The sequence below is a fragment of the Paroedura picta genome, chromosome 16, assembly GCF_049243985.1.
Source record: "Paroedura picta isolate Pp20150507F chromosome 16, Ppicta_v3.0, whole genome shotgun sequence".
In the NCBI taxonomy this organism is placed as follows: domain Eukaryota; kingdom Metazoa; phylum Chordata; class Lepidosauria; order Squamata; family Gekkonidae; genus Paroedura; species Paroedura picta.
The window spans coordinates 17,133,464-17,150,359 of record NC_135384.1 but is presented as its reverse complement, the minus strand read 5'-3'; positions in this window follow the sequence as shown (position 1 = coordinate 17,150,359).

Below are 16,896 nucleotides of genomic sequence, written 5' to 3'. Positions count from 1 at the left end.
CCTTCTCAAGCATGGCCAAGTTCTATTTCTTTTTCATTTTGAAGAGAGTGAACTTCATTCTGCATGCATATCGTTCTTCTGTGCATTCCTGCCACCTGTTCTGGATGCTTTATTGGTCAGTCAGTTCCTTCCCTTGTTTATCTTTGATTCCCTTTTTGTAATCTTCTTCTAACTGTTTGCATTTCTGATTCCAGTAAGCTTCATTGTCTGCCATTAGAAAATCTGCATTTCATTTTCTTTCTCTCACACTTTTGGCTGCAGTTTTTGCTGCATTCAGCTATTCTTATAGTTTCATCTGAGAGCCATTTTCATATTTTTTTTTTCTGGCTTTTTGTCCAGTATGTGTTTAACTGCTGTTTCAACAACAGTTGATTGAATTTCCCACCACAGTTCATTGGGCATTTCTCTGTTGCATCCAATAGTTGAAATCGATTTTTCACCTCCACTGCACATGTCAGTGGAATTTTATTTACATCTAAATTCCTTAAACCTGATGCTCTCTTGATGTTGCGGAGTTTTGATTTTTGCCAGTAACAGTTCTGAGCCGCAATCAGTACCTAGATATGTTATGACAGCAAGTACTGAGCTGGACCATCATTGACTGCATAAGATATAGTCAATTTTGTTCCTGTGTAGTCCATTTGGTGATCTCCAAGTGTATAGGTGACATTTATGCTTCTCGAATCAAATGTTCATGATGTGAAACCAATTTTTATGACAGAATTGTGCCAGACGATCACCTGTATCATTTCTTTCTCCAAGTCCGAAGTTCCCAGTAATGACTCTCTCTACTTGCGTGCCAACTTTTGCATTAAAGTCACCCATTATGTAAATGACATCCTTTTTGTGTATTTGTTTTAATGTTGAATGGCGATATAGAACTTTTCAATTTCTTCCTCTGTTGTATCAGTTGTTGGAGTGTATACCTGGACAGCTATGATATTTATTGGTTTGGTACAAATTTGAATTGTTATGATTCAATCATTGATCATGGAGAAACTTTCCACTGCTTGAGAATTTTTTTTTGCTTACGATGAAAGCCATGCGGTTCCTTCTTTATGGAGTTGTGTCCTGAATACTTGATGGTAAAATCCCTCAACTGAATGAAACCATCATCTGTTCAATGAAATTCATTGATGCCAAGAAGGACAATGTTCAACCTGATAATTTCTCTTTTGACAATTTCCATTTTTCCTTGAGTCAGTCCTGTAACATTCCAAGTTGCTATTTGGTTCATCTTTGCAAAGCATAGAACCTTGCTTTCACCATTGGCAGCATCAGTACCTGGTGTTCCTGCTGGATTTGCCCTAGACACGTCATAAAATCCAGGGCTACTTCCTGCAGGTTCTTGCTCCTCCCCAGTCCTTGTTGGGTACCTTCTGACCTGAGGGGCTCACCGCTGGGCACCATATTGAAATTGTTTGAGAGCTGTACTATAGGATTTTCTTGGCAAAGTTTTTACAAGGTAGTTTGCCAGGTCTTTCTTTAACCCTTGCCATTTATCCAGGCTTGGGACAAACATGCTCAGTTGTGCACGGCTGGGTTTCATTATAGTCTTCTCTGTATTTCTAAGAGTATCCTTTAGCAACCAATCAGGATTTTTATCTTTCTACTTCCCCTAAGCACCATGCTTAGTTTTGAAGATCCACTTACATCCTCCTCTTCTCTTCCCTGGAAGTAGATCGATAAGTGTCCAATTTTGGTTCTTGACCAGAGATTCAATCTCTTCTTCTGCAGCTTTCCTCCATTTTTCTGCTTCTTTGGCTGGCATTCTTTCTATGTCTTCCCATATGGAAGGCTCAAGTATACCTTCTGCCTTTACTAGGTAAGAAAATTTATTTGATGGCATTCCTTTGTTTGATCTGGTTGAACATCTGACACTTGGCTCTGCTTCCCCTTCTGGTTCTTGAGGTTCTGCAACTGTGTCTTCTGTGTGGTCCACAGTGCTCAGAGACACTGTTTCTGGTTGCTGTGCTTCATTTTTCTCTGTTGGTGTAGATTCACTGATGTCCACTTTCTTCATACTTCTTGATTTCTTATCAATGTACACCACATTGCAGATCTTGACTATTTCTGTTTATGGGTCAAGGATTTGACCTTTGCATCCCAGTGTACAACCAACAAAAATGCCTTCTTCTGCGCAAAGGTCCATCTTGGCCTGTTTTTCTTTAGGAATGTAGGTATAAGCCTTTGATCATCTTTATATGATTCAGGCTGGGCTTCTGCCCATAACATAGTTCATTTGGTATACTAGTAGCACCTTTGGTATGTAATCTGTTTAGCAGGTAGGTGGCTTCTCCTTGATACTTGTCATGTAGCTCTTCAAGGAGCATGCAATTGCACATTTCAGTAAGAGAATGGTTCTTCCTTTCTGCTACAATATTCTGCTCTGGAGTATATGGGACAGTAAGATTCCTTCTTCAGCCAAATAATTCTTCATTTCATGTCCCACACATTCGCTTCCATTATCTGTGATAATTGCTAGTGGCTTTCCTTTAAATCTATTACTGACAATTGCCACATATGCTTTAAATTTTTTCCAGCACTTGACTTTTCTCTTTAATTAGGTAAGTTACAGAGAATTTTGAATAATCATTAATAAAGCTCAGAATATATGTTTCTACTATGAGTCGCTGTCTTCATTGGACCACAAATATCACTGTGTATCAATTCTAGAGGGTGTTGTGTCTTGCTTGTGTTATGATGGGTTTTAAAATTGGGTCTTGTTCCTTTTACTTTAATACAGCACACACATCTGTCTTCAGCACCACATTTACTTACTGGTAACAGAGTCAGGTTGCACAACCTGATTAAAGAGTGGATAAAAGTTTATTCAGGAATTAATGTACTTTATAGTGCAGAGACAAGACTAACTACATGTCTAGCTGAGAGAGAGAGAGAGAGAGAGAGAGACAGAGACTGAATAGTGGCTTCTGAGAAGAAACTGGAAATTGCTCTTAAGAGTAGCAATCTGGAGACAGACAAGGAACAACACTTAATAGGAGAGAAGATCCTGACCTCACCATCCTCTCTAACAGTCTTCTTGCTGCCCCCTTCTTTGTACGCCAATGATTGCCTATTACAACAGTTAGAACTATCAATTACAGCAACATAACCCTTAAAAAAGGATTAAGACTGGGGATTCAAACTGCAATTAAACAAAGAGGAATAAAACCACCAAATATAACTAATGATGGTCTAAAGCTAGGGAAATGAAACCTTTACTTCAAGCAGAAATCCACATATTGCAGAGCACACAAGTAGAGTCTGAGGTAGTGTCCCTTGAAACAGTCACTGGTGTTTCCCTCGATTCCTGTGTGCATGGTTTCTGATTGGGGTCAAAATCATGATCTGCGTGGGAAAAGGCTTTCTACCCTGTATCCAGGGGCAGATAATTCCCAACATCCTTAGCAGCCAATCTGCCCGGTCTGTGTTGCTTTCCCAACCTGGAACTATAAGAAGAGTTGGTTTGTATGTGCCCACAAGAGTCTCAAAGTGGGGTTTTGGCTGCTGTGAGAGAAGTGCTCTGGGAGAAAAACTAAAAGGAGTAAGACTAGCCCAAGGTCACCCAACTGGCTGCATGTGCAATCAAACCCTGCTCTCCAGATTAGAAGCCACTGCTCTTAATCACTACACCAAGATGGCCTTTGGGGGAACTATTTGGCCCACTGGGGAAACTCTCCATGTTCCATTAGATATGTGTTTGTTTCCTTAATAGGCCTAATAAGCTCAAAATGATAGGCACCTGTTCAATAGATACCGGGAGAAAATTCTACAGTCTAAGTGTCACCACAGACCAAGCCCAGTCCAGAGATAGTGATGGGTCCTCTGTGGAACTTGTTGCCTTTCTCCTAATACTGACCACTCACATTGGCCTTGACTTGATAAACCAGCAGTCTTAATGTGAAACACAACACAATCCATTGAAGACTAAGGGAAGGATCACCTCTGCTTTTTCACTGAGTCTCACTCAAGTCTCCTTAAAAGCTCCTGTCCTTAATGATTTTTGTTCTTGCGGGTCCCCTGATTCTTAGCATAGTTCTTTTTTTTGGGGGGGGGGTCAAAGGTGATCCTACCTCCCACCAGGAGAAAAGCTAGCTGAATGCCACCGCATGTTACATGTTTAAATTTTGTTGTTTCCTCAGCCAGGTTTTGCCTCAGACAATCACATGACAGCTGTGGACATGGCGCTTAAGAACAGCAGGCTTCCCCCTCTGCTGTTTGTTAACCTGAAATGGAGGGTACACTAGCTCCCTCCAACAGGTAAAACAAATGTCCCTGCAAGCCATCTCAAATTGGAAAAATAAGCGGGGGGGGGGGGGGGAGACTGAAGCCACATCCTGCTATGGTTCTGAGGTCCTATGCACTTTTATTTATTTGTGTATTTATATGCCGCCCTCTCCTTCCCAAGAGCTTCTGTTGCAGCAGATGTGGCTGTGGGAGTCAAAGACCGATCAGGTGGAAGTTAAAAGTATAATGGATAGTTTGGGGCAAACATCAGAATGGAAGATACACATTCCATATTTGTGATAAGAAGCCAAGAATGAGAGAGCACACAGGATCGACACTTCCGCCTAGTTGTTTGTGTGAAGACTGGTGGTCTGGGTTAGTGGAAGAAAAATAGGTTGTAAGTGCCAAATTTGTTTTGGGACATGTGTTCAGGACACCATTGTAAGGCCCATTATGCACGGAGTGGAAGGTCCGCATTTGGGGTGGAATGGCGGCGGTTAAAATCACCAATTATGCACGCTGCAGGTGGCAACCAGGTGCAGAGTCAACGTATGCCACCGAAAAAGCCGCGTTGGCAAGATACGGAAGAAAGTGGAGCTTCCCAGGACCAGGGCGCAACCAGAAGCGGCTCTGGAGTAGCCGCATGCATAATCGGATACGCTGGGTTTTGCCACCGTTGCATTCCATCCCGTGCATAAGCGGTTTGCTTCGCTTCTTCCTTCTCCGTGTTCTCCATGCCGCCGTTTCAGCGGCCGTGCATAATAGGCCTAAATGTTCAAATCCAGGTTCAATCCCAGAGCCATGATGACTTCTGTAAGATGCTTTGTGGAGACAATGGTATGCATATATCTTGTCCATGCACCTGTTTGTGCGCTGCAAGCCGCTCTCTCTTTGTGAGCGAACAAGGTATTTTCAGATGCTCGAAACATTGAAATCTGTATGTGCATCCCTACACATATCTTTTGTGTTAGTTCACTCACATGCCCTATGGATCCACTTTGGATAAAGTTCTCATAATGTATGAATAGTTTCAATGTAGATATGTATTTACAAGGCTAATAACTGGTGAGTATAGATGTCTATACACTTGGCAATGAACTCTGCCTCTTCATACATGCACTATTGCTCTCATCAAATTGCGCTCCTTCATCTAGTCACAAATGCAGCTTCCAGCCATTCCCTTAAGCTCTCTTTTGTATTCTCTCTCTATTAATATGCCCTTATTCCTATTTATCAGATGTTATGTGCATCCCATATATTCCTCTTGGGGAACCAGGAAGATGCATTGACCTATGATTTTCTGTTCCCATAGTGCAGATGAGCTATTCCCTAAGAACTGATACATCTTTCTATATTTTTGTGCATGTATGTACACAGAGGATGAAACTATGTATGTCTTTAGAAATGGCATACTCCTTTTTGGCTTACTGGGAGACAAAGTAACATATGCTTCTAGAGATGATATATTCTTTTCATATCAGCACAACACAGCCATGTCAGCTACTCTCAGCAATATGTACACTCATATATCTGGGTCACATCTACTCTCTAAGCAAACTGGCTTAGCTTGTCTCCTCCAAAGAATTCTACAGTGTTATTTGGCAGTTATAACTGTATTGAATATATTCATGGTTCTTTGAGGAGTACCCAGGACAGTTAACAGTGCTTTAAATTTCTCACAGTACAAGATAACAGACATTATGTAGAGATCAGCATTTAGAATATAAACAAAATCTGGTTTGAGGACACCTTGTTTATTTGTTTTGGAAAGGTAACTAATCCAAGTGAAATTAGTTCTAGTTTTGGGATACAAATAAAGCATGCAGCTATGCTTTGCTTCCCATCTCCCAAGGCTATATTCAAGTGTCTGTTTCTCAGGTTAGTAAGGGGTACAGAAAGGGCAGCAAGTTGGGAGAATGACTCAGCAGTTAGGCACCTGGCAAGAGCCTTCTCCAACCACAGCACTTAGCTCATGTTCACGCCAAAAAATGGCCCTTTCAATGTGTAGCATTCCCCCCCCCCCGCTGCAATACTACATTGAGGAGGGCTCTTGTTCTAAATGGTGAAAGCTTTAGCAAATAGCACTTCTAAATATTTTATTTATTTGGGAAATTTATGTTAAAGAAAATTTCTATTGATGTGTTCTTCAGAGACCTATATTGAGGAGGCATATATGCTTGCATTCTCTCTGTAAAATAGAGAGATGCTGCAGTGTTGTACAGTGAGGCAAATCAAACTGCAATAACCGGTGTCTTGCTGTATTCCATTTCTCTCTGCATTGCAACCAGCAAGCTGCTTGCTTTGCAGAAGGAAGGTATTGGGCTTCTGTAACTAAACATGTCAGAATCCTGGCAGAAAAGGATGGAGGAAACTCCATCTCATTCCATCACATCTGTGTATCCTCCCCATTAGGCTACATTGCTAGGAGCATAGAATCTAGAGCAAGGGAAGTTATAATACCACTCTATTTGGCTAGACCTCATTTGGAATACTGTGTCCAGTTCTGGATGCCGCAGTTCAAGAAAGAGATTGACAAGTTAGACTGTGTTCAGAGAAGGATGACTAAGATGGCTGAAGAAGAAGAGTTGGTACTTATATGCCACTTTTCTCTACCAGAAGGAGTCTCAAAGCAGCTTACAATTGTTTTCCCTTTCCTTTCCCCACAACAGACACCCTGTAAAGTAGGTGAGGCTGAGAGAGCCCTGACATTGCTACTCGATACGAACAGTTTGTCAGTGCTGTGGCGAGCCCGAGATCACCCAGCTGGCTATGTGTGGAGAAGCGAGGAATCAAACCCAGCTCACCAGATTAGAAATTCACGCTCCTAACCACTACACCAAGTTGGAATTCACGAATTATGAGGAGAGGTTGAGAAAGTTGGGATTGCCCTGCTCTCCCCCCCCTCCCCGAAAACCCATGCAATGCAGGAAGACTTCAAACAGTCACAACAATCAGATAGGAAAATCTGGAAGGGAATGGAGATGGATGGTGAGAGAGGTGTGAATGCAGGAATAGCAGAACAAAGCACTGAGGCAATAACAGGCTAGATAAACTGACTCCAACATGGCTAGCAGGCTAAAGAAACTATGAAAAATCCTGAAAGGAGCATAGCATCCTAACACAGAATCATAGAATCATAGAGTTGGAGGGGGCCATACAGGCCATCTAGTCCAACCCCCTGCTCAATGCAGGATCAGGGACAATTGGAATTCTGATGGAGGGTCATGGCACACCCACCAAATGGCTGCTGCAGGAGGTGATGCCACACAGACACTGATGTGTGTGGCAGAAGAGGAATAATCTAAAATTTGCCTAAAGGTAAAGGTAGTCCCTGTGCAAGCACTGGGTCATGTCTGACCCTTGGGGTGGCGCCCTCTAGCGTTTTCATGGCAGACTCAATACGGGGTGGTTTGCCAATGCCTTCTCCAGTCATTACCGTTTACCCCCAGCAAGCTGGGTACTCATTTTACCGACTTCGGAAGGATGGAAGCCTGAGTCAACCTTGAGCCAGCTGCTGGGATTGAACTCCCAGCCTCATGGACAGAGCTTTCAGACAACATTTCTGCTGCCTTAGCACTCTGCACCACAAGAGGCTCTAAAATTTGCCACTGTTGGCAAATGCCAAGAACAGAAGATGCAATTACCCAGCAACAAGACACAAAGAAGAAACTCGAGCTCACTCAAGAGAAGGTGGAGATTCTAGAAGTTGCTAGCAGAAATTGCTACTTTAGAGTTCCCGGAATTCCAAAAACCTTTGGTAAGAAGGATTTGGAACAAAAGCAATAAAAGCAATTAAAAATGGCACGGGATCTATTGCAGGAGTAAGACAGATTGCACTTTAACTAAAGGCAACGGCTGGTTCTTATATACCATGAGTTAAAATAAGTAGTGTGTTGACTGCAAATTAATATAATGACAGTCTAAGGAGTTTAAAAAGTATTATAAGATAAAACAATTTTGAAATTAAATATCAGTTAATAATTAATCAAGCCTGTTAATGAGCTAATTGAGCTAGTAAAATTATCAGAGTTAATGGTATAGACAAGGTGTTTGATTCTGGCAAGGGTGATTAAAGGTGTTTAACTGGCCTGAATAGATCAATGCATTTGTTTAAAAGCTAATGAATTTAATAAATTAGGATGTGTTGTTATTGATGTCCATGAAATGATATTTTGATTAAATATTTTATAACATTATTATATCCAGTAAAATTGATGAATTAAGTTTTGTTGTGAGTGATGCCTATGATTTGATATTTTGAATATCTTTCCTTATAGTATTATTGTATCCAAAATACTAAAATTTTGTAAGAGGAAGTAATGATCTTGATTGAACAATTGTCCAAGAAAAGAAAACTCATTATTAAAGAATCTTCTATGTATAATACCAAGACAATTTTTTTAAATCACCCAAAGAGGTTATATTACAGCATATAATAAGACATGAACAAGAGATGGGACCTAAGAAGGGCAAGGAAGGAGAAGGAAATGATGCAGGTGGTGATACTGCCACAATACTGCATGCAATAAGCAAACTGAACAAAGATTTAAGCAGCACAAGAGATGAGCTAATTAGAAACAAGGAAAGAGGTCAGCACCTGCAAAAAGGAATTATCTGCCAATATTGCAGATCTGAAGAAAAGCATGGTGGAAAATGCTACGCAGATAGGTGAGGTTTACAAAGTTAACTCCAAAGCAGCGTCAAGAGCTAAGCAGCCCAGAAACATCATAACAAGATCTGACAACAAGATCACAGATTCAATCCTACACCAAAAAAGAGAGTAACCACTACTCTTTCATGATCAAGAAGCAAAGGTATTTCAAGATTTACCAGCTGATCTATTAAATAAAAGAGGAGTTTCCCTTTCTGCATTAAATTCTAATCCAAAAAGAAATCAGATATTTTTGGAAGATCGCATTTGCCTTGGAAGTAGTACTGCCTTCGGGCAGGCATATAATTAAAACAGCTGAAGAAGCAAAAATACTGGGCACATAGTTGGAAAAAGACAAACCGATTGAAGAGAAAGAAAAAGACTAAAATGGAGCAATTGAAAATAATCTCCATAATTATTAATGGGTTAAACGCCCCTGGGAAAAGATCTAAGACTTTTACTCAGCAAAGGAAATTGAAGGCTGATATTATCTGCATCCAAGAAACCCATATAAAAAAGTTACATGAACATCTCTGAGAAGTTAAAAGACTGGGAAATGTATTCTCAGATTTGACATACTGCAAGGGTGGTGGCCATATATGTTAATCTGAAACTAGAAGCACAACTAAAATCGAAAGAACCACAAGGAAAATATTTATTTTTGAACCTGAAACTGGCAAATGGCAAAGAATGGACACTGGTGGACATCTATGTTCCAAATAACTCAAAAGAAAAATTCTTTGACATTTCCCCAAAATATAATGAAACTAGAAATATAGCCCGCGGTATGAGGGATATAGCGGGTGCTAGGAACTCACAGTTTGGCATGTCCCGCGGCGACGGCTCTCTGTGGCGGCTCCCTGTGGCGGCGGCTCTCGGCAGCGGAGGCAGGGAGGTCCCGGCAGCCGTGCTCCGTGTGACTGCTGGGGGCTCTGTCTGGCGGTGGCCTGACGCGGCGAGAGGCGCGAAGCGCCTCTCGCCGCGTCAAGCCAGGAGCAACTGTGAGCCATGCTGTGCACAGCTCGCAGTTGCTGGGGCTGGGAATCAGAGGGACCAATCGGCAGGCGCTTCGCGCCTGCCAATTGATCCCCTCCGATTGTCTGTCCAGAGGAAGGGTCCAATCCGGACCCTTCCTCATCATGGACACATCCTGCCCCAGAAGACCTTAATGAATTATTTAGTCCGCAGCGCCGCAGGCGGTGTTTAGATGGTAGATGGTGATGCGATAATAATAGGTGACCTAAAAAATTTAGGAACAAGATTGCCAAAGAAGTTGGCACAGCACAAATCCAATTGACTACTATTCTGGCAGCCTTCCTCAAGAGCAGTAAGGGTCCAAAATAATTGTGGTAGGTGACAGCTTGAGGATACGATTTCAGTGGTAAAAAAATTACATTTCGCCGCCTTGACCACCATCTCATACACATTCATAATCGTGCAGTAGGATGTTCTTGTCGCTTCGTGATGAGTTTTCCGCCACACTCACTCTAGCCATCTCACTTCCCTCATCGTCTCACGAAGCTCCTGACTATACCATGGGGCCTGTTTGAGGTGAGGATGGAAAGGGTACTGAGGAGTGATCTTGTCAATGGTGGCTGTAAGGTGGGATTGCCAATCCTCCACCAAGGTGGTCAATGTGTCACCAAACAGGGAGTGGGTGGTACCCTCATCCAGGCCTTCAGAGCATGGTGGTCTGACCATGGGACATTACTCACCACGAGCTCCACCTCTATCCCCACACCAAAGATCAAATCAAGGGTACAGCCAGCCTGGTGGGTGGGACCAGCAACAAACTGCGAGAACCCTAGTGTCGCCTTGGCCAATACCAGGTCCGGGCCATGTCCTGGAGACAGTGAATCCACATGGACGTTAAAGTCACCCAGGAATATAAACCAAGGAAACTGCAACGTCCAGGAGGCCACTGCCCCCAGCAGGCCCAAGAGGGCATCTGGAGTATTGGGTGGATGGTAAGCCAAACAGATAGCCAAGTTCTCAACCAATTCCCACCATAAACCTACACTTTCCACCCCCAGGACCAATGGTGCAGGGCGAGGTGCAGGTTGAAGGAGTAAGCCTCCCAGACAAGGATTGCCACCCCCCCTCCCTTTCCCTGGAGCTGAGGCTGGTGAAGGACCAAAAACCCTGGCAGAGCCAGAGTGACAGTTTTGCCCTCCCTCACCCAGGTCTCGGTCACAAATCTGCAAGGTCAAGAATTTGTTGTTAATAGACTTGGCATTGCATAACATCAGCATCATCTCTATCCTAGCCCTCACCCCCCCCAAGCTCTGAGAATGGGACAGAAATTTGAAGGGCAATGCATGTATCCACCAGGCCCAGGGGCATAGTCAGTCAAGTGATCCCTCAGTCAAAATAGTCCGCATTCCACATGCCTTTTGTATGCACAAGTCTCAAGATCACTACAATGGTAGTCAAATAATATTCCTCCTTTCGGTTGGATCCAAACCATTTTAGCACATACAGAGACCAGTGCGCTTCATGTGTGACATTCACAGAGCATGGAACTAAATCCCAATGGAAATATGGGTTCAAGCACAGAAAGGCGAATCCTTCCTTTAAGGACTGAAGCTTTCTATCAACCCTTTTCTTTCTCACCTAGATTGTATCCTGATTTTGAGTTTTAAGGTATAAAGATGGGGCTGGAATTTCACATGTCCCAAACATTCTCTCTGAAATGTTCCATCAAGTACACCTCCCTGGAGAAGACAACATTTTGAGTATTGTCACTGAAGAGTTTCTGTCCTGAGGCTTATAAGGTTTTGGGATGACCTTTCATATTCAAATCCATAACTTGGAGTGTCTTTAAAAAATTGATTCTGGCTTTGTTCCTGCCTAGAACACCCATGCCTAGAACCGAACACATGTATAATGTCTAGAATACCCATCACATGGATGTTCAGTTGGAGAACGCTCTTGTTAGATACACTCTGCATGTATTCCCTGTTTCTTGGTTTTCACAGGCTCGCTGAGCTCTCTTGCTCATGGTTGTGCATCCGCAGTTGCTTGGCCGACGGTGCCCCAGGCCTCTGTTGACTCCAAACAGATGGTCTTGCTCTCTCCTGGACATTTGTGAGGTCATTCACTTTGTTGTATTCATCAGACAGCCACACGGCAGGAGTACTACCTAGGAAAGGGAGACTCCCTCACTGGCAATGTTTCTGGGTGTTTCATCTCTGAAAGGAAAGGCTTCCTAACAGTCACACTGTACAGGGGTCCATAGTCCTCTGCGTGGAATGGAGATAATTGTAGCTACCTACAGAGCAATCCTATACAGAGTCACTCCCCTCAAAGCCTTACTTCAATTAGAGGCGCCAACCTCCAGGAAAAGCCTGGAGATTTCCACTATCACAATTGATCTCAGTTCCCCTGAAGGAAGTGGCTGCTTTGGAGGGTGGCCTCTCTGGCGTTGTACCCTGCTTAGGTCCCTCCCCTCCCCAGACCCTGCCCTCCCCTGGTTCTAATCCTAAAATCTCCAGGTACTTTCTAGGGTTGCAACTCCAAGTTGCAGAACACCTGGAGACTTTGGGGGTGGAGCCTGCATAAGGTGGGGTTTGAGAAGAGGAAGGACTCCAGTGGGGTATACAGTGCACCTTCTAAGCAGCCATTTTCTCCAGGGGAACGTATCTCTGTTGCCTGGAGATGAGCTGCAATTCCTGGGGATCCTCAGGTCCCACCTGGAGGTTGGCATCCCTAGTTTTCCCACTCAGAGCTGGCAATCCCGACTTCAATAGACTTAGAAGCGTCTAAGTCTGCTTAGGACTGCCCGGTTAGTTAAGAATGGGAAAGCATTCAGCATGGGCTCAAAACAGCCTTTCCTTTACAGGTTCCAAAGCACTGGTCTCAGGCTGTTAATGTTGGTTTAGAGCTCTCTCTTTTGCAAGACTCATAAGAGGGCAGGAGTGAACGATCTTTTTCAGTTCTGAAAGAAGTCATGCAGGCTATCTTCTCTGGCTGCTGCTGAATCCTGCTCACTTCATGTGCACAGTTCTTTCTTGCAGTGGGCCAGTCTGCAGTGCCCAGTTTCTGCCTCCCCTGTTTTTGTTCCCAGTATCTGACCAAGTCAGCTTTGGTTCAGGAAACAGGAGGCCCTGGAAAGGTTTGTTGCTATTCGAAGGTGATACTGGATTCTTTTTTCCCCTTTCTTTTCTTTTCTTTCTTTTTTTACAATTTTTTATTTTATTTGACTATAGTCACATTAGTAAGAATATACAAACTAACAATAAAGAAATACAATAATAAGTGAATGAGGTAGGAGATCCCTCTGTCTATGTTTTCCCTTACACTATATTTTATTCACCTAACCTCCTTTCTTAAGATAGTGTTGTTCTTCATATTCCTCTGCAGGTCTTCTATTTACCAAACTTGTAAGTTTGGCCATCTTTGTTAGTTTGGCTACTTTGTCCAACCACTGGGGGATTGATGGATTCTCCTTCACTTTCCAGTTCTTCGCCCATACCAACCCTGCTGCTGTTGTGGTGTAGGTAATACTGGATTCTGTCCTTCCATGATGGCATGGGAAGTTTCAGCATGGTTAAGAGTGGTGGTCTCTAATCTGGAGAGCCAGGTTTGATTCCCTGCTCCTCTCATGCAGCCAGTTGGATAACCTTGGGCTAGTCCCTGTTAGAGCTGTTCTTACAAAGCAGTTCCCTTAGAGCTCTCTCAGCCCCACAAGGTGTCTGTTGTGGGGAGAGGAAGGGAAGGCAATTGATAACTGCTTTGAGACTCCTTTGGGTAGTGAAAATCGGAGTATAAAAACCAACTCTTCTTCTTCTGTTCATTTCCACTCAGTAAGCCTCTGTTAATACTGTCGCCTTGCCTATTTAACTTGTATGCGGAGCACATCATGAGAAAGGCGGGATTAGAGGAGTCACAAATTGGGATCAAGATTGCAGGGAGAAATATCAACAACCTCAGATATGCAGATGATACTACTCTAATGGCAGAAAGTGAAGAGGAACTAAAGAGCCTGTTGATGCGGGTGAAGGAGGAGAGTGCAAAAGTTGGCTTGAAACTCAACATCAAGAAGACAAAGATTATGGCATCTGGCCCTCTAATTTCCTGGCAAATAGATGGGGAAGAAATGGAGATACTGACAGATTTTATTTTCCTGGGCTCCAAGATAACTGCAGATGGGGACTGCAGCAAAGAAATTAGAATACGCTTGCTCCTGGGGAGGAAAGCTATGGAAAATCTAGACAGCATCCTAAAAAACAGAAACATCACCCTGCCAACAAAAGTGCATTTAGTCAAGGCTATGGTATTCCTAGTTGCAATGTATGGCTGTGAAAGTTGGACCATAAGGAAGGCCGAGTGACTCCGGGGAATGGTAGAGGACAGGAAGGCCTGGAGGATCATTGTCCATGGGGTCGCGATGGGTCAGACATGACTTCGCACCTAACAACAACAACAACAAAAAGCCTCTGTTACAGGGACAGGGCATTTTTCTCCAGGACTAATTCCCAGGTATGTGCAGGGGAAAGGCTGAAGCCCCCTTTCCTCACACGCATGGCCCAGATCTGAATTAGGCCCCCAAACACCTGGGAATTAAATTCCCAGCATGGAACGTCTCTGATCCAAAGTCCTCGTGACAACCAACAGGCCTGTTTTGAGGAGGATTCCTGGCAGGGTGCCAACCGCCTGTTCTTTGTTCAGAGGCTTACTGGGGATGCGATTTACCAGGTGATCTTGTTTACCTGCGTGCCACAAAAAGCTTCACCTCCCCATGACAGGCCCTCTAGTGAAGAGACACAATACTGTTTTCTCCAGGCTTGTTGGCCGCTGTCATTCACGTGTAGGTCATGCTTAGGACCCACTGAGCATGCTGGTGGAGAAACGCATGGCTCTCAAGACAGGCCCACGTGAATGTGCAAATCTGCCACATATGTTCCAGCCAGCATGTCCATTAGAGCCATGGCTGTGGGCCTGCATAATTCTGAGCGTGCATAAAACCATTGTGGCAGAAGAGGGGGCAACTCGCTGACCGGGGGCACCTGCCTGTCTCTGCCCTTTGCTGTCAATGCTGCGGCCTGGCGCTCTGTCATCCTGGTGCAGGCTAATCCCAGCTGACAAGCAGGCCTGACGGGTGAAGCCACGCCAGAAAGAGCAATTACGCGGATCATGCACGGGAATGCCAGGAACGGCCAAGGGACAGAGAAGAGGCAGGGCAGGGGTGCCAAGCTCTCCATGGCCACCAGGTTGAGGAGGCGGCAGAGCGGCCAGATCCTGGTTGGGAAACTCCTGGGGATTTGGGGGTGGACCTTGGAGAGGGCAGGGAGACCAGTGGAGTCCAGGGCCATCCAGTCTGCCCTCCAAGGCATTCATTTTCTCCAGCTGGAATTCTGGGAGATCCCCACATCCCACCTGGAGGCTGGAATCCCCCTCCCCCCGGGCACGATTTGGGGCTGAAATTATGGCCAGTGTTGAACAGGGGGCTGTGTTGTGCATGGGAACTTCAAAGACACTTGCAGTAGGGAGCTTTGTTTTACTCTTAAGCACCTCTGGAGGGACTTTAGCCGGAGAAGCCTCGCCCGTTCGTTGCTTTCCTTGGTCTAAGGGGGGAGGGGGGGGGAATGGTGATCGCATCTCCGGACCTCTTTTGCCTTGGAAGCCCCATGAGGAGTTGCCATAAGTCTCACATGGGAAAGCAACAAGGCCCTTTGGGAGGTGGCGGATGCAGCGTTCTGCATACTTTGAGCCGCACGCCAGGAGAGAGAAATGGAGACTCCGCACCACCTTTAACCTGAGCCCAATTGGCTGCTTCCATCTCGGTTTCCAAACTCAACCTGCTGTCCTTTCTGCACAGCTAGTGCCCCTCCAAGCACTGATGGGGAAAGGCCTGTGGCTCGTGGACAGAACATCTGCTTGGCAATCAGGAGGCCCCCATCCCAATCTCCAGTTCAAAGGGTCAAAATAGTAGGTGATAGGGAGAAAAAAAACCCTCTACTTGAGCCTCTGGAGAGCAGCTGCCGGTCAGAGTGGACAAGGCTGACCTTGAAGGACCAAGGGTTTGGCTCAGTAGAAGGCAAATGTGAAGCTGCCTTCTATGGGATCAGACCACTGGCCCACCAAAGTCAGCAGCAGCCCCCCCCCCCCAGGTCTCAGGGAGGGGTCTTGCACATCCCCTCCTGCCAGACTCTTTAACTGACAATGCGGCTCCAGAGGACTGTGACAGAGGGGTCAGAAGCTAAGACATTTGCTCCTGTTCAGAAGTGATTCCGGGCTGGGAGCCAAGCACAGGGACCAGCAGCCAGCTGGAGCAGTTTGAGATCGCCAGCCCCTTCGGTTCCCTCCCGGAAGACCCTGTATCTTCCCAAGGAAAGCAGACGCCCTGTGGACCCTTTCCTCCAGCTGATGCCCCTCTGCATCCGTCTCCCTTCCACCAGTCCTCCTCCTTGGAACCACTTTAATTTATTGCTCTGAGCCACTGTAACCCAACCATCCTTCCTGCCCAGAATATTGGCTCCTTTCCTGGCCCACCCCCTCCCCCCTCCCCCCTCCCCCCTCCCCCCTCCCGTCCATTCCTGGAAGGAGCAAGCATCAAGGGGCCAGGGCAGGCCTATAGATCCCCGTTTCCATGGTAGCGGTTACCATGGCAATGGACCAATTAGTCAATCACTCGTCCCCATCTTTATTTGGCACATCTGGCTGATGGAGGCATAAGGGGGGGGGGCTAGTAGGGCATAATGCTGCCTTCTGCCAAGAGGATGAGCATTTGCTATGCCCTGAGAAGAGGGGAGGGGGGGGGAGAGGAGACAGGCTGGGAGACAAGAGCTGGCTGCTAGGGTTGCCAAACGTAGGTTGGGAAATTCCTGGAGATTTGGGGAGGGGAAGGGACTCAGCAGGGATGTGATGCTGGTCTGAGGCTCACAGTCTGAGGCTGCAGTTTCCTCTGTAGTCTGCCCATCCACTGTGATTCCTGGAGAACTTTGGGCCCTACCTGGAGAATGGCATCCCCCACTGGCTGCTTGCCTGGTGGTCTTTTGGGGCGGCCAGAGGGG